The sequence below is a fragment of the Phyllostomus discolor genome, chromosome 11 (assembly GCF_004126475.2).
Source record: "Phyllostomus discolor isolate MPI-MPIP mPhyDis1 chromosome 11, mPhyDis1.pri.v3, whole genome shotgun sequence".
In the NCBI taxonomy this organism is placed as follows: Eukaryota; Metazoa; Chordata; class Mammalia; order Chiroptera; family Phyllostomidae; genus Phyllostomus; species Phyllostomus discolor.
In genome coordinates, this window is record NC_040913.2 from 49,496,954 (window position 1) to 49,524,251 (window position 27,298).

At 36.1% G+C, this 27,298-nt stretch overlaps 1 long non-coding RNA gene across 1 annotated transcript; it reads right to left on the bottom strand.

Annotated features, from left to right (window-relative positions):
- Positions 1-3,670: 3,670 nt before the first annotated feature.
- Positions 3,671-27,298, bottom strand: LOC118497259. Its single transcript, XR_004899781.1, has 3 exons — positions 27,075-27,298; positions 13,678-13,685; positions 3,671-3,683 (listed from the first exon to the last, which is right to left on the bottom strand). It is a non-coding gene; the product is annotated as an uncharacterized LOC118497259 (long non-coding RNA).

Consider the following 27,298-nt stretch of genomic DNA (forward strand, 5'->3'; position numbering starts at 1 on the left):
TTATTTTAATAGTATTTTGGTATTCTTTTTCTTTCTGTATAATCTTCTTGCTTGGCTGGTTACACTGTATCATTTGATAGGTTTCCCCTGTTATCTCATTCAAAGTGTGTTGCTAATTTACTGTCCTTCAATTGTGTTCCATTAGCACACCATTCAAGGTTCTATACTCCTTACTCCTGTTATCTAGCTCTCATAGATGCTGCCACATGATTGTTGCTTTAATATTACTATAAATAATAGCTATTCCATACAATTATAAATACTACACAACACCCCTCCAAGATCTCAGCCCGCTTCATGATTTCCTGAACTCCATTATTTAGTGGTTATCTCTATTCTTTTACACATTACTCCTATTTACTATTCTTTATTCCCACCCTACCTCAGAATCTGACTTCCCACAGCCTCACTGCTTTCTAGATCCAACTCACAATCCTTTCCTCCACAATACGAGTCTTATCTTCTTTTCATCCTTTATAAAACGTGGCTAGTGAGGTGGAAGATCACGGTTAACACTATACAGAGCCAAAGGATCTCTCATCTCTTCTCTACTGGCTGCTACTGTAAATATAGAAAACTGTCTTGCTGACTTAACCCATGTTGCCTTACTCCTCCAACTGATCACAAAAAAGAGTAGGGGGAAGCTGTTCTCCTTCGTGTTCCAGGATACACGAAGGAGACTGAACCACTGAATCTCACAGGTATTCTATCACAGAAGTTCACACCATGAACCCACGGAACCAAAACAGATCAATTTAAGAAACTGAGGCTAACAAGAAGAGTCTCACAAACAATGAGAAGACAAAGAAACAATCCCCAAATGAAGGAAAAGGAGGTAGCCTCAGAAAGAATGCTAAATGAAATAGAGGCAACTCAACCACCACATATTGAGTTCAAAACAATAATTATCAGGAATCTCAATGAGTTCAAAATGAGCTACCAGAAACTACAGGGAAGCTAAAATGAACTCACTGAAAACTATATCAACATGAAAAAGGAAATAGAAACTATCAACAAGGGCCAGGAGGAAATGAAGAATACAATTTCTGAACTGAAGAACACAGTAGAAGGAATGAAAACCAGGATCGATGAGGCAGAAGATCAGATCAGAGAATTGGAGGACAAAGTAGAAAAAAACACCCAGAAAGAGCAAGAAAAGTAAAAGAGGCTCAGAAAGAATGAAAGGGATTAAGAGAAATGCAAGGCAATATGAAATGTAATAATATTCATATACTAGGGATACCAGAAGGAGAAGAAGAAGAGCAAGGGATAGAAAACATATTTGAAAAAGTGATGATGGAAAAGTTCCCTAATTTGATGAGAGAAAAAGTCACACAAATCCAGAAACACAGAGAGTCCCAATCAAGAGGAACCCAAAGAGGCCTACCTCAAGACACATCATAATTAAAACAGCAAAATTGCAAGACAGAGAATGCTAAAGACAGCAAGGGAGAAACAGGAAGTAATGTACAAGGGAGCCCCAATAAGGCTAACAGCTGACTTCTCAATGGAAACACTCCAAGCCAGAAGAGAATAGCAAGAAATATTTCAAGTAATGAGAACCAGAGGTCTGCAACCAAGGCTGGTTTACCCAGCAAGGATCTCAAGCAAGACAGAAGGACAAATAAGAAGCTTCCCAGAAAAAAAGAAGTCCAAAAGAATACATGTCTACCAAAGGAGCTCTGCAAGAGATGCTAAAGGGACTGCTTTAGTAAAAGGAAGGAAAAGACAGAGAGAGAGAGAGGAACACACATACATAAATGGCAATGAATAAGTACCTATCAATAATAACCTTAAATGTAAATGGATTAAATGCTCCAATCAAAAGACATAGAACAGCTGAATGGATAAGAAAATATAACCCACACATTTGCTGCCTACAAGAGATCCATGTCAGGATAAAAGACCTGCACAGGCTGAAAGTGAAGGGCTGGAAACAAATTTTCCAAGCAAACAAACAGGAAAAGAAATCTGGGTAGCAATACTCATATCACACAAAATAGATTTCCAAAAAAGGGCCATAAAGAGAGACCCAGAAGGTAACTTCATAATACTTAAGGGAAGAATCCACCAAGAAGACATAAATATTGTAACTATATATGCACCCAACATAGAAGCAAACAAATGCATAAAGAAAATCTTAGACGACTTCAAGAAAGATATTGACAGCAACGCAATTATATGGGAGATTTTCACACCCACTGTGAAAAATGGACAGATTTCCAAACAAAATATCAACAAAGATATTGTGGCATTGAACAATACCCTAGATGAAATGGACTTAACTGATATATACAGAGCCCTCCATCCTAAAGAAGCTAAATACACGTTCTTTTCAAATGCACATGGAACATTTTCAAACATAGTCCACATGATAAGACACAAAAGAAGCCTCAACAATTTCAAGAATATTGAAATGATACCAAACATTTTCTCCTATCACAAGGGACTGAAACTAAAAACCAACCCCAAGGAAAAAAAAACCCAAAACACTCAAAATAATGGAGATGGAATAGCATGGTATTAAACTATGAATGACTGAAAGATAAAATCAGGGAAGAAATCAAAATGTTTCAGGAAACAAATGCAAATGAACTCACAACAACCCAGAACTTATGGGATACAGCAAAGGCAGACCTGAGAGGAAAGTTCATAGCCATACAGGCACACCTAAAAAAGGTAACCTAACCCTACATCTACAACAACTTGAGGAACAACAACAAAGACAGCCCAGAGCAAGTAGAAGGAAGGAAATAACCAAGATGAGAGCAGAATTAAATGACATAGAGACTAAAAGCACAATTCTAAGGACTAATGAAACCAGAAGCTGGTTCTTTGAAAAGATAAACAAAATCGACAAGCCTTTAAGCAGACTCCTCGAGAAAAGAAGAGAGGGGACCCAAATAAACACAATCAGAAATGAAAGAGGAGAGATTACAACTCATGCCACAAAAATACAAAGGATTGTAAGAAATTACTATGAAGAACTATATGCCAAGAAATTTGAAAACCCAGTTGAAATGGACAAATTTCTAGAAAAATAGAATCTTCCAAAACTCAAGGAAAAAGAAGCAGAAAGCCTGAACAGACCAATAACAGCAGAAGAAATGGAAGCAGTAATCAAAAATTCCCGACACACGAAAGCATTGGATCAGATGGTTTCACAGGAGAATTCTACAAAGCGTGTAAGGAAAAGATAACCACCATTCTTCACAGACTATTCCAAAAAATCCAAAAAGATGGAAGACTTCCAAACTCTTTTTATGAGGCCAGCATCATCCTAATTCCAAAACCAGATAAAGACACAACAAAGAAAGAAAACTTCAGGCCAATATCACTGATGAATATTGACGCTAAAATCCTCAAGAAAATATTGGCAAACTGCATCCAACAATACATTAAAAAGGTCATGCACCATGACCAAGTGGGATTCATTCCAGGGATGCAAGGATGGTTCAGTATTCACAAATCAGTAAATGTAATACATAACACAAACAAAAGCAAACACAAAAATCACATGATCATATCAATAGATGAAGAAAAAGCATTTGATAAGGTACAGCACCCATTTATGTTAAAAACACTCTGCAAAGTGGGAATAGAGGGAGTATTCCTCAACATTATAAAGGCTATATATGAGAGATCTACAGCCAACATCATATTTAATGGGCTAAAATTAAAATCTTTTCTACTAAGATCAGGAACAAGACAAGGCTGTCTACTTTCACCACTTCTATTCAATATAGTATTGGAAGTTTTTGCCACAGCGATCAGACAAGAAAAAATAATAAAAAGCATCCAAATTAGAAAGGAGGAAACAAAACTGTCACTGTTTGCAGATGACATGATAGTGTACATAGAGAATCCTATAGACTCGGGCAAAAAGCTGCTTGACCTAATAAATGAATTTGGCAAAACAGCGGGATACAAAGTCAATATCCAGAAATCAAAGGCATTTCTGTACACCAACAATGAAACAGCAAAAGCAGAAATCAAGAAAAAATCCCATTTGAAATAGCAAAAAGAAAAATAGAATACCTAGGAATAAACCTAACCAAAGAGGTAAAAGACCTGTATTCAGAAAGCTACATAACACTGAGGAAAGAAATCAAGGAAGACACAAACAAACGGAAAAAAAAAAAAAAAAAAAAACCGTGTTCATGGATTGGAAGAATTAATATCATCAAAATGTCCATATTACCCAAAGCAATTTACACATTCAATGTAATACCTATTAAAGTACTGATGGCTTATTTCTCAGACATACAACAAACACTTCAAAATTTATATGGAACCATAAATGACCCCGAATAGCAGCTGCAATTTTGAGAAAGAAGAATAAAGTAGGAGGGATCACAATACCTGACACTAAACCACACTACAAGGCCATTGTAATCACAACAGCCTGGTACTGGCATAAAAACAGGCACATGGACCAATGGAACAGAACAGAGAGCCCAGAAATAAACCCAAGTATCTACAGACAATTAATATTTGTCACAGGGAGCAGCAACATAAAATGGAGTAAAAATATCCTCTTCAACAAGTGGTGTTGGGAGAACTGGACAGCCACGTGCAAAAAAAATGAAACTCGAGCACCAACTTACACCTTACATAAAAATAAATTCAAGGTGGATAAAAGACTTAAATATAAACCGTGACACCATTAAAGTCCTAGAGAATAATGTAGATAGGAAAATCTCAGATATTTCACACAGAAATATTTTTACTGACATGTCCCCTAGAGCAACGGACATAAAGGAAAGAATAAACAAATGGGATCTCATCAAAATAAAAAGCTTCTGTGCAGCTAAAGAAAACAGTGTCAAAAAAAAAGAGAGAAAATGAACTGTTTAGGAAAACATATTTGCCAATACCTCAGGCAAGGGTTAAATCTCCAAAATATATAAAGAACTTCCACGACTACACTCTAAGAAGACAAGCAACCCAATTAAAAAATAGGCAAAGGAGTTAAACAGACACTTCTCCAAGAACATACAGAGGATCCAGAGACACATGAAAAGATGTTCAATATCACTAACTATCAGAGAGATGCAAATTAAAACCACAGTGAGATACCACTTCACACCAGTCAGAATGGCCATCATAAACAAAGCAACAAACAACAAGTGTTGGAGAGGTTGTGTAGAATAGGGAACTCTAGTGCACTGTTGGTGGGACTGCAGACTGATACAACCACTATGGAAAGCAGTATGGAACTTCCTGAGAAACCTAAAAATGGATCTGCCTTTTGACCCAGCAATTCCACTGCTGGGACTATATTCTAAGAACCCTGAAACACCAATACAAAAGAACCTATGCACCCCGATGTTAATAGCAGCACAATTTGCAATAGCTAAGTGCTGGAAGCAACCTAGATGCCCATCAGTAAATGAATGGATCATAAAACTACGGTACATTGACACAATGGAATTCTTTGCAGCAGAAAGAAAGAAGGAGCTCCTACCCTCTGAGACAGTGTGAATGGAGCTGGAAAGCATTAGGCTAAGCGAAATAAGGCAGTGAGTGAAATACCATATGGTCTCACCTTGAACAGGAACCTAAACAACAAAACAAAGAAACAAGCAAAATATAGTCAAAGACACTGATATAGAGGACAAGCTCACAGTGACCAGAGGGGAGAGAAGAGGGAATTTCAGGGGAGAATGGAAAAGGTTTACAGGAACAAATTTAAAGGACACATGGACAAAGACTAGGGTAGCTGGTAATGGGAGGGAAATGGGGAAGGATGGGTTGGTAGGCTGGAATGGGAGTAAAAGGCAGAATACTGTACTTGAACAATGATTAAAATAAAATTTAAAAAAATTAAGAAAGTATAAACAAAGCCAGGGAAAATTAAAAAATAAAATCTCAGAAATAAAAAAGCACATTAGAAGGAATTATAAGCAGGTGAAATGGAATAGAGGGTCAAATCAGCGAGTTGAAGGACAAGGTAGAAAAAAACACCCAGATAGAGCAAGAAAAAAAGACTCAGAAAGAAAGAACAGGTGGTAACGGAGCTCCAAGACAACATGAAACATAACAATACCCATATAATAAGGATACCAGAAGGAAAAGAGAGCAAGGGATAAGAAAACTGTTTGAAAATGTAATAATGGAAAACTTCCCCAATTTGATGAAAGAAAAAGTCACACAAATACAGGAAGCAGAGAGGGTCCCAATTAACAGGAACACAAAGAGGCCCACTTGAAGACACATCATAATTAAAATGGCAAAGTTCCCAAACAAAGAGAGAATCTTAAATGCAGCAAGGGAGAAACAGGAAGTAACATACAAGGGAGCCCTAATAAAGCTAGCAGCTGACTTCTCAGTGGAAATGCTCCACACCAGAAAAGAATGGCAAGAAATATTCCAAGTAATGAAAACTAGAGGCCTGCAGCCAAGATTACTCTACTAAACAAGGCTCTCAACTAAAATGGAAGTCCAAATAAGGTGCTTCCCAGACAAAAGAAGTCTAAAAGAATACACTTCCACCAAAGGAGCTCTGCAAGAGATGCTAAAGGGACTGCTTTAAGAAAAGGAAGGAAAAGAGTGAGAAAATGAGGAACACAGGCATAAAAAAATGGCAATGAATAAGTACCTATCAATAATAACCTTAAACATAAATGGATTAAGTGGTCCAATCAAAAGACATAGAATAGCTGAATGGATAAGAAAACATGACCCACACATATGCTGCCTACAAGAGAGCCACCTCAGAAAAAGAAAGAAAAAAAAACCTACTTAGATTGAAATGAAGAGGTGGAAACAAATATTCCAAGCAAATGGACAGGAAGAAAAGCCGGGGCAGCAATACAAATATCAGACAAAATATACTTCAAAACAAGGGCCATAAGAAAAGACCCAGGAGAAACCTCAGTAATGCTCAAGGGAAGAATCCATAAAGAAGACATAAGTATTGTAAATATATAAGCAACCAACATAGAAGCACCCAAATATATTAGGAAAATCTTGGAGGACTTCAAGAAAGATGCTGACAACAACACAATTACAGTATGGGATTTCAATACTACACTGTCAAAAATAGATAGATCTTCCAAACAAAATGTCAACAAAGATATTGTGACATTGCACAATGCCCTAGATCAACTGGACTTAACTGATATATATAGAGCCTTTTACCCCAAAGAAGTAAAATACACATTCTTTTCAAATGCACATGCAACATTTTCAAACATAATCCACATGATAGGACACAAAACAAGCCTCAGCAAATTCAAGAATATTGAAATCATGTCAAGCATTTTCTCTGGCCACAAGAGACTAAAATTAGAAACCAACAGCAAGGAAATAAACTGAAAACACTCAAACTCAAGGAGATTGAATAGCATGCTATTAAACAATGAATGGGTCAAGAATGAGATTAGAGAAGAAATCAAAAAGTTTCTGGAAACAAATGAAAATGAACTCATAACAACCCAAAACTTCACTGGGACACAGTGAAGGCAGTCCTGAGAGGGAAGTTCATAGCCATACAGGCCTATCTAAACAAAAATAGAAACATTTAAAATAAACAAACTAACCCTACACCGTAAAGAACTGGAAGAAAAATAAAGACAGCCCAGAGCAAGTACAAGAAGGAAATAACCATGATCAGAGTAAAATTAAATGGCATAGAGACTAAAAGCACACTTCTAAGAATCAATAAATCCAGGAGCTGCTTCTTTGAAAAGATAAACAAAATCAACAAGTTTTTAAACAGACTCACCAAGAAAAAAAGAGAGTACCCAAACAAACACAATCAGAAATGAAAGAGGCGAGATTACAACAGATACCACAGAAATACAAAGGATTGGAAGAAATTACTATGAAGAAGTTTATGTCATGAAATTTGAAAACCTTGGTGAAATGGACAAGTTTACAGAAAATATAATCTTCCAAAACTCAATGAAAAAGAAGCAGAACACCTGAACAGACCACTAACAGAAGATGAAATTAAAGCAGTAGTCAAAAAACTCTTGACACACAAAAGCCCTGGACCTGATGGTTTCACAGGAGAATTCTACAAAGCATTTCAGGAAGAGCTAACTCCTATCCTTCACAGGCTATTAAAAAAATCCAAGAAAATAGGACACTCCAAAACTCTTTATATGAAGCCAGAAATCATCCTAATCCCCAAACCAGATAAAGAAACAACAAAGAAAGAAAACTTCAGGACAATAGTGTGCATGAACATAGACACTAAATTCCTAAACAAAATATTGGCAAATTGCATCCAGCAATACATTAAAAAGATCATACACCATGACCAACTGGAATTCACCCCAGGGATGCAAGGATGGTTCAATATTCACAAATCAATAAATGTAATACATCACATAAACAAAAGCAAAGACAAAAATTACACAGTCATAGAAATAGATGCAGAAAAGCATTTAATAAGGTACAGCACCCATTTATGATAAAAACACTCAGCAAAGTGGGAAGAAAGGCAGAATTCTTCCACATAATAAAGGACATATATGAGAAACCTACAGCCAATATCAACTCAATGAGCAAAAACTAAAATCTTTTCCACTAAGATCAAGAACAACACAAAGTTGTCCAATTTCACCACTTCTATTCAACATAGTATTGGAAGTCCTAGCCACAGCAATCACACAAGGAAAGGAAATAAAAGGCATCCAGATTGTAAAAGAGGAAAGAAAACTGTCATTGTTTGCAAATGATATGATGGTGTACATAGAAAATCCTATAGACCCTACCAAAAAAAAAAAAAAAAAAAACTGCTCAACCTAATAAATGAATTTGGCAAAACAGAGGGATACAAAGTCAATATTCAGAAATCAAAGGCATTTTTGTATAACAACAATAAAATATCAGAAACAGAAATCAGGAAAAATAACCCATCTGATGTAGCAAAGGAAAAATGAAATACGTAGGAATAAGCCTAACCAAGGAGGTATAACACCTGTACTCAGAAAACTACACAACTCTTAAGAAACAAATTAAGGAAGACACAAACAAATGGAAACATACAGCGTGTTCATGGATTGGAAGAATTAACATCATCAAAATGTCTTCATTACCCTAAGCAATTTATACATTCAATGCAATACCTATTAAAGTGTCAATGATATATTTCACACATATAGAACAAACACTTCAAAAATTTATATGGAACCATAAATGACCTGAATAGCTGCAATTTTGAGAAAGAAGAGCAATATAGGAGGAATCACAATATCTGTTTTGAAACAGTATTACAAGGCCACTATAAACAAAACAGCATGGCACTGGCATAAAAACAGACACATAAACCAATGGAACAGAACTGAGAGCCCTGAAACAAACCCAAGTTTCTACAGTCAATTAATATTTGACAAAAGGGTCAGAAGCATAAAATGCAGCAAAATAACCTCTTCAACAAATGGTGTTGGGAAAGCTGGACAGCTACATGCAATAATAAAAAAAATAGAAACTCGATCACCAACTTACACCATTCACAAAAATAAACTCAAAGTGGATAAAAAAATTAAATATAAGCCATGACACCATTAAAGTGCTAGAGGAGAACATAACCAGCAAAATCTCAGATATTCCACCCAGCAGTATTTTCACTGATATGTCCTCTAGAGCAAGAGACATAAAGGAAAGAATAAACAAATGGGATCTCATCAAAATAAAAAGCTACTGCTTGGCTAAAGAAAACAGCATTAAAATGAAAAGTGAACCAACTGCATTGAAAAACACACTTGCTAATAATATCTCACACAAGGGGCTGATCTTCAAAGTATACAAAGAACTCATATGACTCCACTCTAAGAAGACAAACAACCCAATTAAAGAAAGGGGGGGAGAGACTTGAACAGACACTTTTCCAAGGAGGACATACGGAGGGTCCAGAGACATATGAAAAGATGCTTAGTGTTGCTAGCCAAGAGAGAGATGCAAATTAAAAGCATAATACAATACCACTTCACACCGGTCAGAATGGCCATCATAAACACAGCAACAAACAACAAATGTTGGAAGGGTTGTGGAGAAAAAGGAACCCTAATGCACTGTTGGTGGGACTGCAGACTGGTGCAACCACTATGGAAAAGAGTATGGAATTTCCTCAGAAAACTAAAAATGGAACTGCCTTTATTCGTGGTAATTCCACTGCTAGGATTATACCCTAAGAGCCCTGAAACACCAATCCAAAAGAACCTATGCACTCCAATGTTCATAGCAGAACAATTTACAATAGTCAAGTGCTGGAAGCAACCTAAGTGTCCATCAGTAAATGAATGGATCAAAAAAGTATGGTACATTTACACAATGGAATTCTATTCAGCAGAAAAAAAGAAGGAACTCCTACCCTTTGAGACAGCATGGATAGAACTGGAGAGCATTATGCTAAGTGAAATAAGCCAGGCAGTGAAATACAAGTACCATATCATCTCACCATTAACAGGAATCTGATCAACAAAATAACAAGCAAGCAAAGTATAACTAAAGACATTGAAATTGAGAACAGGCTGACAGCAACCAGAGGGGAGAGGAGAGGGGGTAATGGGCAAAAGAGTAAAGGTTTACAGTAACACTTATAAAGGGCATATGGACAATAACAAGGGAGGGTGGAAACAGGGGAGAGAGGCGGGCAGGGCTGGGGTAGTGGGGAGTGATGGGAGGAAAAGGCAGAAAAATGTACTTCAACAGGAATAAAAAAAGTTTTAAAAAATTAGGGAAAAATCCCATTTGCTACAGCAATAAGAAAAATGATATAGCTAGGAATAAACCTAGGCATAAGGATGTAGACTTATGCTTAGAAAATGATATGACACTGAAGAAAGAAATTAAGGAAGACACCAAATGGAAGTATGTACCATTTTCATGAACTGGAGGATTAACATTATCAAAATACCCATAATACCTAAAGCAATTTATAGATTCAACACAATCCCTATTAAGTACTAATGATGTATTTCACAGATATACAGCAAACATTGCAAAAAATTATATGGAACCATAAATGTCTCCAAATACCTTCAGCAATTTTGAGAAAAATGAACAAAGTAGGAGATGTCACAATACCTGATATCAAACTATATGACAAACTATAATCAAAACAGTCTTATACTGGCATAAGAACATGTACATAGATCAATGAAACAGACCAGAGAACCCAGAAATACACCAATGCCTCTTTGGTCAATTAATATTCAAAGGAGGGGGCAGGAACATAAAATAGAGTAAAAATAGCCTTTTCAACAAATGCTTTTAGAAGATCTGGACAGCTGTGTTTATAGAAATGAAACTCGAACACCACCTTACACCATACACAAAAATAAACTCAAGATGGATAAAATATTTAAACATAATTTTCAATGACATAAAAGTCCTAGAGGAGACCATAGGCAGGAAAATCTCAGCTATTCAACACAGTAATGTTTTCACTGATATGTCTCCAAGAACAAGGGACATAAAGGAAAGAATAAACATATGGAATTTCATCAAAATAAAAAGCTTCTTCATGGCTAAAGAAAACATCAGCAAAAATAAAGGGAACCAACCATATGGAAAATATATTTGCCAATGATATCTTGGATTATATAAAGAACTCACATGGCTCCACTCCAAGATGACAAACAACCCAATTAAAAAGTGAGCAGAGGACCTGAACAGTCACTTCTCTAAGAAGGACATACAGAAGGCCCAGAGACTTATTAAAGGATGCTCAGCATCACCAGCCATCAGAGATCTGCAAATTAAAACCACAATGAGATACCACCTCACACCCATCAGAATGGCCAACATAAACAAATCAATAAACAATAAGTGCTGGTAAGGTAGTAGAGAAAAGGGAACCCTAATACATTGTTGGTGGGAACACAGACTGGTGCAGCCACTGTGGAAAACAGTATGGAATTTCCTCAAAAAAAAATGGAAATGCCTTTTGACCCGGCAATTCCATTGCTGAGATTATACCCTAAGAATCCTAAAAAACACCAATGCAAAAGAACCTATGCACCCCAATGTTCATAGAAGCACAATTTATAATAGCCAAGTGCTGGAAGCAGCCTAGCTGCCCATTAAAATTTTAGATAAAAAACTTGTGGTACACTTATACAATGGAATACTACACAGCAGAAAGAAAGAACTCCTAACCTTCAGAAGAGCATGGATGGAACTTGAAAACATTATGCTAAGTGAAATAAGCCAAATGGTGAAAGACAAATACCATATAATCTCACCTATAAGTGGAACCTAATCAACAAAACAAAGAGGCAAGCGAAAGATAACCATCAACATTGAAGTGAAGAACAAACTGACAATAACCAGATGGGAGGGGGTACAGAGATAACAGGGAAGAAGGGGAAAGGTCATTAAGGAACATGTATAATGAACCCATGGAAAACGGTAATGGGGTAGGATTAAGGGTGGGAATTGGGAGGTGGGCATAGGTGGTGTGGGGGAGAGCAGTAGGGAGAAAGTGGAGAAAACTATACTTGAACAACTATACATTTTTTAAAAAAGAATAAAGCTACCATAAACATCAATGTTCAGTTTTCTGTGTGGACATCAATTTTCAATTCCTTTGAGCGAATACTAAGATGCATGACTGCTGGATTGTAGGGTGAGAGTATGTTTTGTTTTGGAAGAAACTGTCAGACTGTTTTCCAAAGTGGTTGGCCAATTTTTCATTCACACCAGCAGTGATTGAAAGTTTCTATGACTCCACATTCTCATCAATCAGCATTTGGTGTTGCCATTGTTTTGGACATTGGCCATTCTAATGAGTATGTAATTGTACTTGTTTTAATTTGCATTTCTCTGATGACTTATAATGTGGACCATCATTTTATATGCTTATTTGGTATCTGTTTATCTTTGGTAAGGTGTCTATTAAGGTGTTTGGCCCATCTTTAAACCATCTTGAAACCAATAAAACAAACAAACAAGTAAAATGTAAACAAAGACCCTGAAATAGAGAACAGGCTGACAATGACCAGAGGGGAGAGGGTAGGCAATTTCAGTCTAAAAGGGGAAAGGTTTATAGGAACAAGTATAAAGGACACATGGACAAAAACAAGGGGGGATGGAAACAGGAGGGAGGTGGGGAGGGCTGGGGGCTGGGCTGGGCTGGGCTGGGAATAAAATTTGTTGTCAACTGTACTTGAACAACAATTTAGAAAAAAAGAAATGGCATTGGGAGATCTGGACAGCTACATGCAAAAAGAAAAATGAAACTTGATCATCAACTTACACTACGCACAAAAATAAATTCAAGGTGGATAAAAGATTTAAATATAAGTTGTGACACTATTAAAGTCCTAGAGGAAGACATTGGCAGGAAAATCTTAGACATTCCACACAGCAACATCTTCACAGATATGTCCCCTAAAGCAAAAGACATAAAGGAAAGTATAAACAAGATGGACCTCATCAAATTAAAAAGCTTCTGCATAGCTAAAGAAAACAGCCTTAAATTAAAAAGAGAACCAACTATATGGGAAAACATATTTGCCAATGATACCTCAGACAAGGGTTTAATCTCCAAAATATATAAAGAACTCACACGACTCCACTCCAGGAAGACAAACAATCCCATTAAAAAATGGGCAGAAGTCTTGAACTTTGTTGTTATATCTAAAAAGCTACTACCAAACCCAAGAGTATCTAAATTTTCTCTTACGTTATCTTCTAAAATTTTTATAGTTTGTATTTTACATTTAGATCTATGATATATTTTGAGTTAATTTTTTTAAAAGTTTAAGAACTATGTATAAATTCATTTTTTTTTTTGCATGTGAATATCCTGTTGTACCAGTACCATTTGTTGAAAGGGCTCTCTTTATTCTATTGTATTGCCTTTACTCCTTTGTCAAAGATCAGTTGACTATATTTATGTTGCTGTATTTCTGGGTTCTCTGCTCTGTTCCATTAATCTATTTGTCTGTTCATTTGCCAATACCACACTGTCTTGATAACTGTAGCTTTATAGTAAGTCTTGAAGTAGGGTAATGTCTGTCCTTTGACTAGGTTCTTTCTTTCAATATTGATGGATTACATTAATTTATTTTCAAATGTTGAACCAGTCTTAAACACCAGAAAGAAATCCCACTTGGTCATGGTATATAATTCTCTTTATACTCTTTAGATTTGGCTTGCTAATATTTTGACCTATGGTTTTCTTTTCTTGTAATGACTTTGGCTAGTTTTTGATATTAGGTTAATGCTGGCCTCTAGAATAAGTTAGGAAGTAGTATCTCTACTTCTGTCCTCTGAATGAGATTGTAGAGAATTGGAATTATTTCTCCTTTAATGTTTAGTAGAAACCACCAGTAATCCCATCTGGGCCTGGTGCTTTGTGTTTTGGAAGGTTATTAATTATTGATGTAATTTCTTTAATGGATAGATATAGGCCTGTTCAAGTAGTCTACACATATTTCTTCTTGTATGAGTTTTGACAGATTGTGTCTTTCAAAGATTTGATACATGTCATCTATGTTATCAAATGTATGGATATAGAGTTGTTCATATGTTCTTTTATTAGCCTTTTAATGACAATGGGCTCTGTAGTGCTGTAGTAAATGAGTCTTTCCCTAGCTTTTAACTCCACTAACATTCTGTAAGATCAGGTTTAATTCTCCAACTGGACTCTGCACATCCCCTTCATAAAATTCTACCCATTTGTCTCTTTTTGCTCTCTGCCTTATTACTGAACAGTAAGTTCTTCCAGGGTAAGGACTATATCTGTTTTATTCTAACTCAAATCTTCAACAGGTTAGGCCTGGCCAATCAAAAGTGCCTGATAAGTATTTGACTGTTTTCTTGAATAATTATGGAAGTTCAGCAAGTCATCTCCTCTGTTTGAGCTTCAGTTTTCTTTATTTATCAACTCAAAGATTTGAACTATCTCTATAATCAAAAATCTAACTGTATGGCTATCATTTCCCAAAAGGAAATGGATTGAGGTGAGGCATTCCCAACATAGGGCACAGCCAGAGACCTTGATCCCACCTCAATGTGTAACACCAATTTCATGGGGACACCTGACATGGGATCTAAAGGACAGGCAGAGGATGCAGGACCCAATATAAAAAGAACTCAAGTGGGAATTAGAAGGCCTAGTTCTAGTACTGGTTCTGAAAGTCCAACCTATGACCCAAAGAAAGTCACTATGCCTCATATTTCCTAGTCCATAAGATGACTGGGTGAGCACCAAGGATAGTTATTTACAAATCAAAGATCTCTGTTTTTCTCTTCAGAGCCAAAAGTTGCTCAGTCAGAGCTGTGCTGGCCACTAAAGAGACTTGAGCCCATTATTGCTGACATTCCCATTGCTTCTGGAGCTCCAGATCCTCACATTTTTATTGGGGTTGGCCAAAAAGTCCATATTTTTTGATATAAATAAAAGACACATTTTTCATTTTCAACCAATAACTTTATTGATCTGGATATTTGATTGTGTCAGCTATCTCCTGCATGGTATAATGTTGATGTTCTCAATTAATGTCTCAATTTGATTGCTATTAACTTCAACTGGTTTACCTGACTTTGGAGCATGTTCCAGTGAGAAATCTCCAGCACAAAACTTCTCAAATGCTTTTGACACATTCAGTAAGTTACAGCACCTTCTCTATACTGCCAAATCTTCTTGTGTGTGTTCGAGCTGTATTTTTAGCTTTATTTAAATAATAAAGCACAATATGCCAAAAATGTTGCACATTTTCTTCCATCTTTAATATTAAAATGGATATTACAAAAAATTCACCAATTTTATGTTTTTTAATGTAAGCTGATATGACAAATGTCACAATACAACCTAGCAAAGTTGTTTCAAATGAAGTTAAAGACAACTAAGCACCACTAACACCATCTTACAGAAAAAAAAAACAAGTGAACCTTTTGGCCAAACCAAATATAAGAGTAGATTGGATATTGAACCAACCAGAATAAAAGAGACTCAGTTTCATCTAATCTAAACCACATTAGGCTACCAAAAAAAATGTAAGGGGATATCAGTAGAGAAAATTTGGAACATCAATATAATAATTCCCCAAGCTGGTATAAATGCACTTTTCAATTTTGCATCTGTGTTCTCACTGGAGAATTATCTGGTTATGCCTGTGTTTTAACATCTGTGAGCTAAATCAGAGACTTAACTGCAAAACTTGTAGAGCTCAGAAGCACCATGTAGTTTTGACACTCCCTGGATCACACAGGGTCAAGAAAGCAATAAATGAATTGTCATGAGACCCAATATAACATTCTCATCAGCAACACAATCCTTGTTGCAAAAGACTTTTGCTCCAAATACCATGCACCCATTTTTCCAAAACCATATGTTAGGAAATTTTAAGGGAGCAATCCATACAACTAGAAACATCTGGGATGAACAAATGGCTTTATATTTAAAGAGTACTATTCTATAAACATAACAGACTTGACATTGCTCATCATCAGTGTTGATACCCCACATATCTGGAATCAATATATGTGTGTTTTGATGTCTACAACACAGTATTGCAGGTACCCTAGCCATGTGAGCATACACTAGTATAGAACTGCTCTGTATGGTCCTACTACTTAACCAGAGGTTACTCATTCAGCTTTCTCTGTTTTGTACATAAAGAAATTAAGCTAGGAGGCAATAGAGTGACCTGTCAGCTCAGACAGCCTGATTTACATTAACACCAAGATAAGAAATCACAGGATTCTGAAGATTATATAAAACTGATTTACCAAATCACTCTCACCCACACAAAGCAGAAGTGCAGTATCAAGTTTCAAAATGCCAGGCAGCCCCATCAGGAAATACACATAGTAAGTCTTCCTCTGGGGAAGCATGTTCTTCCCTAAGGACCCCATGTTTTAAATACTACCTGCTAATTCTAAGCAGGATACCTTGACTCTAAATGTGATGCTAAAGACCTATAGGAAAAATAGTCAATCAATTGGTATAGTACCTTTCCACTTAGGCTTCTGTTTCAAAAGCTAAATGTTGCTAAAATGAGGGTTTCTGAGTTCCTTTGCTTTTCATAAGTTTTGAATTCCACACCCAGTAGACATATTCAGCAAAGGCCCCACTTAAACTCTTGCTCTATATAACAAGAACCATAAATGTTTTCTTGCTGTTCCTTGTCCTTGGACACCAGTTAAAGCTCACTTAATATGCAATTATTAATATTTAATTCTTACTATAGTGCATCCACTGTTGTAAGTTCTATACATGTACTGCCTCTTTTAATCTTCAAAACAAGTTATGAGGTACAATTTTGTCATCTCATTTTATAAACATAGAAATCAATGGCATGGAAAGGTTAATGTATTCAAAGTTAAGTAACTCAATATGCTAATAAGCTAATAACTAATGGAGTTAGGATTTGAACTCAGGCTCTTCTGCACTAGTAAGTAGCTCCATGAGAACAGATACTTGTTTTATTCTCTGCTGTGTTCTCAGCCATCTACACAATACTTGAGATGTAGTATATATAATATTCATTCAAATATTTATTGAATGAATACACTGTACATTCTCTCAAACCAAGAGAATAACCTTGCATCACAAGCATAAACTTGAACCAAGTGTAAATTGCTTAAAGGAATATTTCAGGAGAGAAGTGTTCACACAACACTTGGGCTTGGCATAAGGCAAAAGCCCATTGTGTATGCCCAAGAAGAGCTAGGAGAAATCCTTCTGACTACTTCTTATAAGTGGCTGCCTGAGCCCCTCTTCTCCCAGGCCAACCTGACTAGGCCACTGCTGAAACTGGGGTCAGTGTTTAAACACTACAGTCATCTTATAATGTTTTAAAATTCAAGTTTACTCAATCATCTGCACATTAAAGAAAGAAACTGCTACTCCAAATCACAATACCCAGAATTTCCTTTATATCTATCATCTACAGAATCATGATAAGACACAGACTTAAGAGTTTGCCTTTAGTTTATCACAAAGTCACATTTTCAGAACTTCACTGAAGCCCATGAGGCCTCACTCCTCCACTCCCTTTTCTTCATCAGAGGGCCACCTAACTCCTGTCTTCTGCCACTCTCCAGGCTCCTTCATAAGTGACAATTTTGGCTTACCCAGGACTCTAATGCCATTCAAAATAAAACCTAAATTGCTACCTTATGTTTGGGGCAAGTCAACACTGTTTGTCATCTTTCATTTCTGTATGAGATTTGAACAACCGACTGGAACGGTGAAAAATTGGTTGTGTATCACATACTCTGTTGGGATCACCACATTTAGAATTTTAGGTTTATTCTCCCACAGAGTCAAATTTAGCCCAATCCTAGAGAACAGTTCTGTGCACTTTGACATTCAAAATAATATTTGTTAAAAAACACGGGGGTTTGCAGGCAACTTGAGCTGTGGCAAAAAGCATGTTATTACTGACTCAACTCCTACGTAGATCCCATCTTAGTCATCAGGCACATGGTCACAGCCTTCATTAGATTTCACAACCCCCCCCTTTTTTTTTTCAATTAAACCACAGAGGACACAGGTATGCTTTGTGAAGCTGTTGTTTTGCTTTATGAAAGCAGAAGAGTAAGCCATAATGGTTATAGTATTTTAAGGAAATCTCTACCAAAGGTGAGACAAAACATATAGAGGCAAGTATGCCTTGGGTGTATAAAATAATGTTGGCTTCCCCTAACGTAGCCAGGACCAAAACAAAAAGTAGTGATTATTAAAATACTCCCTGATTTAAAACCAAATTTCATAGCTATACTTGATTGCCAGTTAGATTTGTCACTCCTGCTGCCAATTTTAACTGCTCACCAACCACACAGGCAGATGGCACTGATAAGGATAATATCTCTTTTGCAGTAAAGATTAAGCCTCATTTGGGTTAGGTCAAGAAAAAAACTATATTATTTAAATATAAGTTATCTAGCCTTGGCTCAGAAACTATCAGAATCTTATGTAGTTACTCTCTTCCTTCTCTTCATTCACAACTCTTCCTCTCGACATGTTAGTTTAATTCTCCCCATTTACCAACTGTCTTCTTTGCACCTGACCAAAATGGCTGCCTTGGCTTGATGATTACCACATGACCTTTTTAGCTAGCTGGCCTAAGCCTCAGTATCCCATCTTCTAATTCTGAAGGACCCATAATATCTCTGTGGGTCAGTGTAGACAGGTGCTGGTAACTAGTCAGTCTCAGCTAGAGACATCCCTGGACATGAAGGCAAGAGCCCAACAAGGTCCAGGCAGACAACAGGAGATTGTGTAGGATACAATGTAATTATTAAGTGACTGTGGGTCAATTAATGCCTGGTTTCTCCAGAATGTTTATTTTTAATTTTTATTCTCATTGAGAGCAAATTTGCTGACAGCCAAATTTATAATTTATAATTAAGGTTTAACACTACTATGGTTTTTAATACTTTTTCATTCTTCTTTTTAATTGAGCTATAATTAACATTTTGTCCTCCCTCATTCTTAAAAGTAAAATTAGAAAAAAACTTAAATGGTAAATATGATCATAATTTGAAAAGCTCTGATAGACTTGATCCATGTGGAATTATGTATGAACTCTTTGGTCTTTCAGATAGCTCTTTGTCAGTGAACATCACTATATCCTCTCCAAATTATCCCAATGTCACCAAGAACCTAAAATATGCAGGATGTACAAAGTTTGAAGAAAATCAATAAACATCAGTTAATGTCTCTGAGCATCTGTTTCTTACAAGTTGCACCTACCTCCTGAAGCTCACAAATGCTCAGAAAATAATAAGAATGCCCATTGGCAATTCTATTGGTTTGTACATGGCAATTCTTGACACTCTCTCCAATTTCTTTCTAATACTGAGAATAATTTTTTTTTAAAGAATAATGTTTCCCTGGCTGGCATAGCTCAGTGGATTGAGCATGGGCTGCAAACCAAAGGGTTGCAGGTTCAACTTCCAGTCAGGGCACATGCCTGGTTGTGGGCCAGGTCCCCAGTGGGGCCACACGAGATGCAACCACACATTGATGTTTCTCTCTCTCTTTCTCCTTCCCTTCCCCTCTTTAAAATAAATAAATAAAATCTTTTTTTAAAGAATAACGTTTACAATGTGATCACAGCACATTCCCAGTGTGTGTATGGCCACAGTCATAAAAGCAAACACCTAGAGCCATCTCTTCCAAATGTACTTTATAGTACTGATCCCCCTGAGACAAAGTAGCCCATGTAGTCCTGTCACTGAATTTACCACTTGCTGTTTTTCTCTTTTAATCTAATCTAGAAATGTGCTGTCTGGTCAGCAGTGCATACCAAGTCATTCACTAAAGTGCTCCAGATGCCATAAAGCATGTCTGTCTGTTAGAAAATGAATTTGTAAAATACAGTCTAAAGATTGTGTGAAGGCTATACTAATATCAGACAGCCAAGCTGCTTCTGCTAGTGCACCTTTGTAAAGCAATCAGGCAGCAGCTCTGTGTATTGTAGACCCTGTGAGTATGAGTCTGTCTTGGAGTCACAGCTGAGCCTGCTGCTGGCCTGCCTTGTTACTGAACACTGTCACTAGAACAGCATTCTGAATCCATCTCCCTGGGCATTGACAATTTTCCAGGCCTGCCTCGGAGAGTTCCTTTCAATCAGCACTCTCATTAGGCTGTCTTCATAAGACACATCACTATTCTCCAACCACTGGCAAAGTAAAACAGACACAAATCATGTGATAAATCTTATATAATTTGATAAAGAGCAAGCCAATTTTTTTGAAGAACACTATAACATCTATTTTGGTTTTTTGGTTTATTTAACTATTTAAAAATACTTTTTTAAAATTTAATCTTTATTGGGCCTTGCTTGTGTGCTCAGTGGTTTGAGCACTGGCCTGGGAACCTAAAGGTCACTGGTTCAATTCACAGTCAGGACACATGCCTGGGTTGCAGGCCAGGTCCCCAGCATAGGGCATGCGAGAGGCAACCACACATTGATGTCTCTCTCCCTCTTTCTCCTTCCCTTCCCCTCTCTAAAAATAAATACATAAAATGACTTTTAAAAAAGTTTTAATTAAAAAAATAAATTTCATCTTTATTGTATTTTTTCCATTAGCATTTAGTCCTCCTATACCCCTTCCCCCAGCAATCACCACATTGTTGTCCATGTTCATGAGTCCTTTTTCCTTTTTGCTCAGTCCCTCCAACTCTTTACCTCCCCCTCCCACACTAGCTGCCATCCTGTTCTCCATCTATGAGGTCTGTCTCATTTTCCTTGTTAGTTCAGTTTGATCTATAAACTCACAAATGAATGAATCATATGGTATTTATCTTTCTCTGCCTGGCTTATTTCACTTCACATAATGTTCTCCAAGTCCATCCATACTGTCACAAAGGGTAAATGTTCTTCTTTTTTGTTGTTTGTTTTTGGGATTTCTTTTTTTATATTGAATTTATTGAAGTACCATCGATTAATAAACTTATATAGGTTTCAGGTATATAATTCCTTTTTTAAATTGTTTATTGTTGTTCAAGTACAGTTGTTTCCATTTTCCCCCCATCATTTCCCTTTGCCCTACTCATTCCCACCCCCCACCTTTGATTCTACCCCTTTGACTTTGTCCATGTGTCCCTTATATATGTTCCTTAATGACCCTTCACCTTTCCCTACCCTTGTTTATCCTCTCCCCTCTCCCCTCTGTCTCTGGTTACATATTGCTCACTTGTTTGTTTTGTTGATTAGGATCTACTTATAGGTGAGATCATATGGTATTTGTCTTTTCATCGTTTGGCTTATTTCACTTAGTGTAATGCTCTCCACATCTATCAATGGCTGTCGAAGATAGGAGCTCCTTCTTTTCTTTCTGCTGCATAGTATTCCATTGTGTCTGCCTTTTTACCTGGGAATTCCACTGCTAGAATTACCCTAAGAATCCTGAAACACTAAGTCAAAAGAACCTATGCACCTCAATATTCATAGCAGCACAATTTACATTAGTCAAGTGTTGGAAGCAACCTTAGGGCCTATTAGTAAATGAGTGGACCAAAATTATGGTAAATTTTCTTTTTTATGGCCAAGTACTATTTCACTGTGTAAATGTCCCACAGTTGTTTTATCCACTCACCTATTGATGGACACTTGGGCTGCTTCCATAACCTGGCAATTGTAAATAACACTGCAATGAACATAGGCATGTTTATGTTCTTTTGAATTAGTGTTTTGGATTCCTTTGGATATATTACCAGAAGGGAAACTGCTGGGTCAAAAGGCAGATCCATTTTTTAATTTTTTGAGGTATCTCCATACTGCATTCCACAGTGGCTGCACCAGTCTGCATTCTCACCAATGGTGCAGGAGTGTTCCCCTCTCTCCACATCCTCATCAGCACTGTTGTCCACTATTTGTTCATGGTATCCATTCTGACAGGTGTGAGATGATATCTCATTTTGGTTTTAATTTGCATTTCACTGATGATTAGTGATGTTGAGAATCTTTTCCTATGTCTATTGGCCAACTGTATGGTGTCTATTTTGAAGAATAAATTGTGCTTAAAAATATACCAGACGTTCCATAATTATACTTGTGCTTTTGTTTTGCAGATGGGACCTTGGTTTTAATTTATCCTTGGGTTTATTAAGTTGCTGTTCTGTCTTTTGTCTTTTGCTTTTTAACAAATACTTTGTGTTGATTTTTTTTAGTAAAGCTGCCTGTGTATTTATGTATCTGCATCTGTAAATTATGTTATCACTTCACAAACATTTTTATTCACTCCACCCCTAATTTTCTCTGAATTCATTTTACGTCTCCTCACCATAATCACCCTGTCTGAGCCCTCATTAGTATTGACCTCTTAATTGCCTCCACACTTGCTATTGCTCCCCCAATCCATTTTATATACCACACTCAGAGTATTGGCTTTTTAATACAGGTTTTCCCCACTACCCAAAATGGTGTAAAGTGAATAAGCAATTACCATTACAACCGTTTATATGAAAAAATTTTGAGCATTCCCAAATCCAAAAAATAACCTACCAAATCATATCAAATACACTTAATTGTATACAATTTTACACTAATACACACCCTTACAAACTCTCAGGCTTTTCTAATAACTTAGCATATATACTGCTAATTAATGCACAAAACAAATCTAGATAAGCACAGATGCACATAGATACAGTTCAAAGTTCTGGCAGCCAATGCTGAGATATCCTGTATAGCTAGCTCCAAGGGAAGGGGATGGCAGGGCCACTCTCCCTGATCAGAGTGCACTGCCTCCAAAATGGCTCTCTGTAAACAAACGCTGAATGCCATTTTTGTTTTTTGCCATTTTACATAAAAGTGAAAATCCTCTTCAAATTTTTTTTGGTTAGTGAAAACAGGTACTAATGTATATCTTCATAAAAGCTAAGGGGCATAACTTTCAAAAAGTGAGGGATACCTCTATGTACTTGACCAAGACAGCATATGGCTTAAAAGCTTTCAGGGACTACTTAATGACACCCCCTCCCTACTTTCCCACCTTAATTTTACACCACCCCTCCCCTTCTACCTCTCCACCCCAGCACCTACTCCCACACCTCAGGGCTACAGGAGTTTTCTTTCAGTTCCTCCCAAATTTTTGTCCCCTTTAGGCATTCCCTCAACGAAAAATGCCTTTCCCACCCCTTCACCTGAAGTACTCCTACTTATCCTTCCTCTCAGCTTAAACTATACTTCCTCCAGAACCTTTTCCAATTGCCAACTGATGTAAAATCTCGTTATTAGCTCCTAAAGCGCCATTTCTCATCACACATATTATTACAATTGTACTTAATTGTGTGTGCAATTAGCTAGCTTTTGGATGTGTGATTTGTGCCTGTGTACTCCTTGGTCTCTCCCAAATGTCTGACATAATAGGCACTGAGCAAATACCTGCCACAAGTGGAGTGCATCACCATTACAAGATATGATAAAAATTCAAAAGAACAAATTAGATTGCATATACAGCAGTCTGAGAGGTGGGTCTGAAAGGGGGCTTTCCATTAAAGGGAACAATTTTTCCTCAGTGTTTCCTGTTGCTTTGTAGTCCATAAATAGGATTAACCTGGGTCTGACTTACAGGCTGACTGGTGACACTTAGAGCCCCAAATTCAACTGGTCAAACTGTATAAGAATCTTGTTATTAAATAGAAGGAACCTCAAGATTATATTTCTTTCTAGGAGTTCATGTCTAATAATCCAAAGTTCTTAATTACATTTTTTATGTTCTTTTTTCTTAATAAACTTTTTATTTTAGAACATGTTTTAATTATTGTGAGGATAGTATGGTGAATTCTCATATATCTCATATCTCATCTCCCCTATTACAAGGTATCTTATAAAAGTATGGTATATTTTTCACAGTTAATGAGCCAATATTGATATATTATTATTAATTATTAATTAAAGTCCATACTTTCAAATTTCCTCAGATTTTTCCCTAATGTCATTTTGCTAACCCAGGACCCCTTCCAGGATACTAAATTACATTAGGTAGTCTGATTTCCTTAGGCTTTTCTTGAATGCGACAGTTTCTCAGACTTGACTTGTTTTTAATGACCTTGACAGTTTTGAAGATTACTAAATAAGTATTTTGTACAACTTCTTGATTGGAATTTTCTTAAATTGAGATGTAATTCACACATATAAAATTCACCCTCTTAAAAAGTACAATTCACTGGTTTTTAGCACATCCTAAAAGCTGTACAACTGTCATCACTGTCTAATTCTAGAACATTTGCATCCTACTAAAAAATAAAAGTCCAGTATCCATTAGCAGTCACTTTCTATTTTCCTGTACCACAACCACCTGCCAACCACTAATCAACCACTATTTTCTGTCTCTATGGATTTGCCTATTTTGAACATTTTACATAAATGTAATAATACAATCGCCTTTTGTATCTGATTTTTTTTTTCATGCGGCATGTTATTCATTTGTGTTGTAGCATATATCAGCACTTAAGTTCTTTTTATAGATGCATACTATTTTAATGTATAGATATACAATTTTGTTTACCTCATCAGTTGATGGACATTTGGATTGTTTCCACTTTTTAGCTTATGAATAATGCTGCTATGAACAGTCATGTACAAGTTATTGGGTGGACATGTGCTTTTGATTATCTTGGGTATATACTTAGGAGTAGAATTACTGGGTTGTTTATAGTAACTCTATGTTTAAGTATTAAAAACAACTACCAAACTATTTTCTGAAGCAGCTACAACATTTACATTCCCAACTTCTACACAACCTCACCAACACCTGTCTGCCTGTTTTACTTTAACCTTTCTATTGGGTGTTAGGTGGTTATTACATTATAGTTTTGATTTGCATTTTTTAATGTCAAAAGATGTTAAACATCTTTTCATGTGCTTATTGGCCAATTGTATGCTTCTTTGGTGAAATACGTATTCAAATGTATTGCTTATGTTTTAATTAAGCTTACTTGTTTTTTTATTGCTAAATTATAACAGTTTTTTATATTCTGGTTACACCTTTATCAGATTGATGAACTGAAAATATTTTTTCCATTATGTTAGTTTATTTTCACTTTCTTGATAATGTCCTTTAAATTTCAAGGTTTTTTATTTTGATGAAACCCAATTTATCTATATTTTCTTTGTTTTCTTTTAATTTGGGTGCCATATATACGAAACCACCACCGACTTAAAGATAAAGACTTACACCTACTTTTTCCTATGACTTTTATACTTTTAGCTATCACATTTGTTTTTTTAATGTGGTGAATAGAAAGTAAAACTTGTAATAAGGAACAAAACTGTATTTAATATGAACAACCACAGCAATGTAAATAGAAAGATCTGTATTACATAAATCCTGCTGTTCCTCTGAAAAATCATGTGAATGAAGGGAGCACTACATATTTCTGAACCTGTTTTTATCATCTATAACTGTGACATAGTAATATTTCATTACTATGGAGTAATGAAATACTCCATAGAAATTTCTACTCCATAGAAATTTCATTACTATGGAGTAATGAAATATTGGTCTCCAGAGGAAATATAACCTCTTACATTCTGTAAAATAATGAAATCAGATAGAACAGGGCACATTTGTTTTAGAATAAAATACTGAATATAAAATTAGACATAAGAATTGTATTAATGAATGTGTCTGTCTATCACATCATGTCAACAAGATTTCTTCAAATAATGCTCATACTTGCTGATAAACAAAGGTTTAAAGTATTCCAGAAATGCCACCAAAAAAGAAGACAAAAGTCCAAACCTTTAGTTAGGGTGTATTTGTATAGACATTAGGGATATTGATGTATATAGTACAAGGTGGGGATCCAACTTAATTCTTTTGCATGTAGACATCCAGTTTCCCAAGTTCCATTTATTGAATTGTCCTATCTCCCTTGTCAAAAATCAATGGACTATATAATTAATCCATGACAAAGTGTGCAAGAATATACAATAGAGTAAAAAGTGTCTCTTCAATAAGTGATACTGGGAAAATTGAACATATCCATGTAAAAAATGGAAGTAGAACACTTTTTATAGCATATACAAAAATAAACTCAAAATCAAATAATGACTTACATATGAGACCATGAAAATCTTAAGAGAAAACAAGCAGTAAACTTGTCATTGCTTAGTAATATTTTTTAATATGTCTCCTCAAACAAAGGGAACAAAGGAAAAACAAGTGGAACTACCTCAAACTAAAAAGATTTTGCACTGCGAAGGAAACCATCAACAAAATAAAAAGGCACCCTACTGAATGGAAGAATTTATTTTCCAATTATACATCTGATAAAGAGTTAATATTCAAAATATATAAGGAGCTCATACAACTTAATACCAAGAAAAAAACAATCTGAATAAAAAATGGGCAGAGAATCTGAATAGACACTTTTCCAAAGAAAACATACAGATGTTCAGTATGTCATTAGACATATGAAAAGATGTTCAACACCACTAATCATCAGAGAAATGCAAATTAAAGTGAAAATGAGATGTCACCTCACACATATCAGAGTGACCTTTATAAATAAATCAACAAACAACAAGTGCTGACTGGTGTGGAAAAAAGAGCCCTTGTGTATTGTTGGTGGGGTTGCAAATTGGTTAATTCAGTCACTATGGAAAACAATATGGACTTTCCTCAAAAAAATTTAAAAGGGACACCCAAGATGGTAGGGGAGTAAGTGGAAACTACACTAACCTTCTTCCAGGACCAATCTGGAATTACAACTAAATTATAAAGAAATCATCCTGAATAATCAACTGAACACTAGCTAGAGAGAAGTCTTGTAACCACAGACAGAAGAAAACACTTCACCGCAATGCGACTAGTAGGAAAGGCAGAGGAGGTACAAGAGGACTAGTTGGGCTCTCACATGTGATAACTG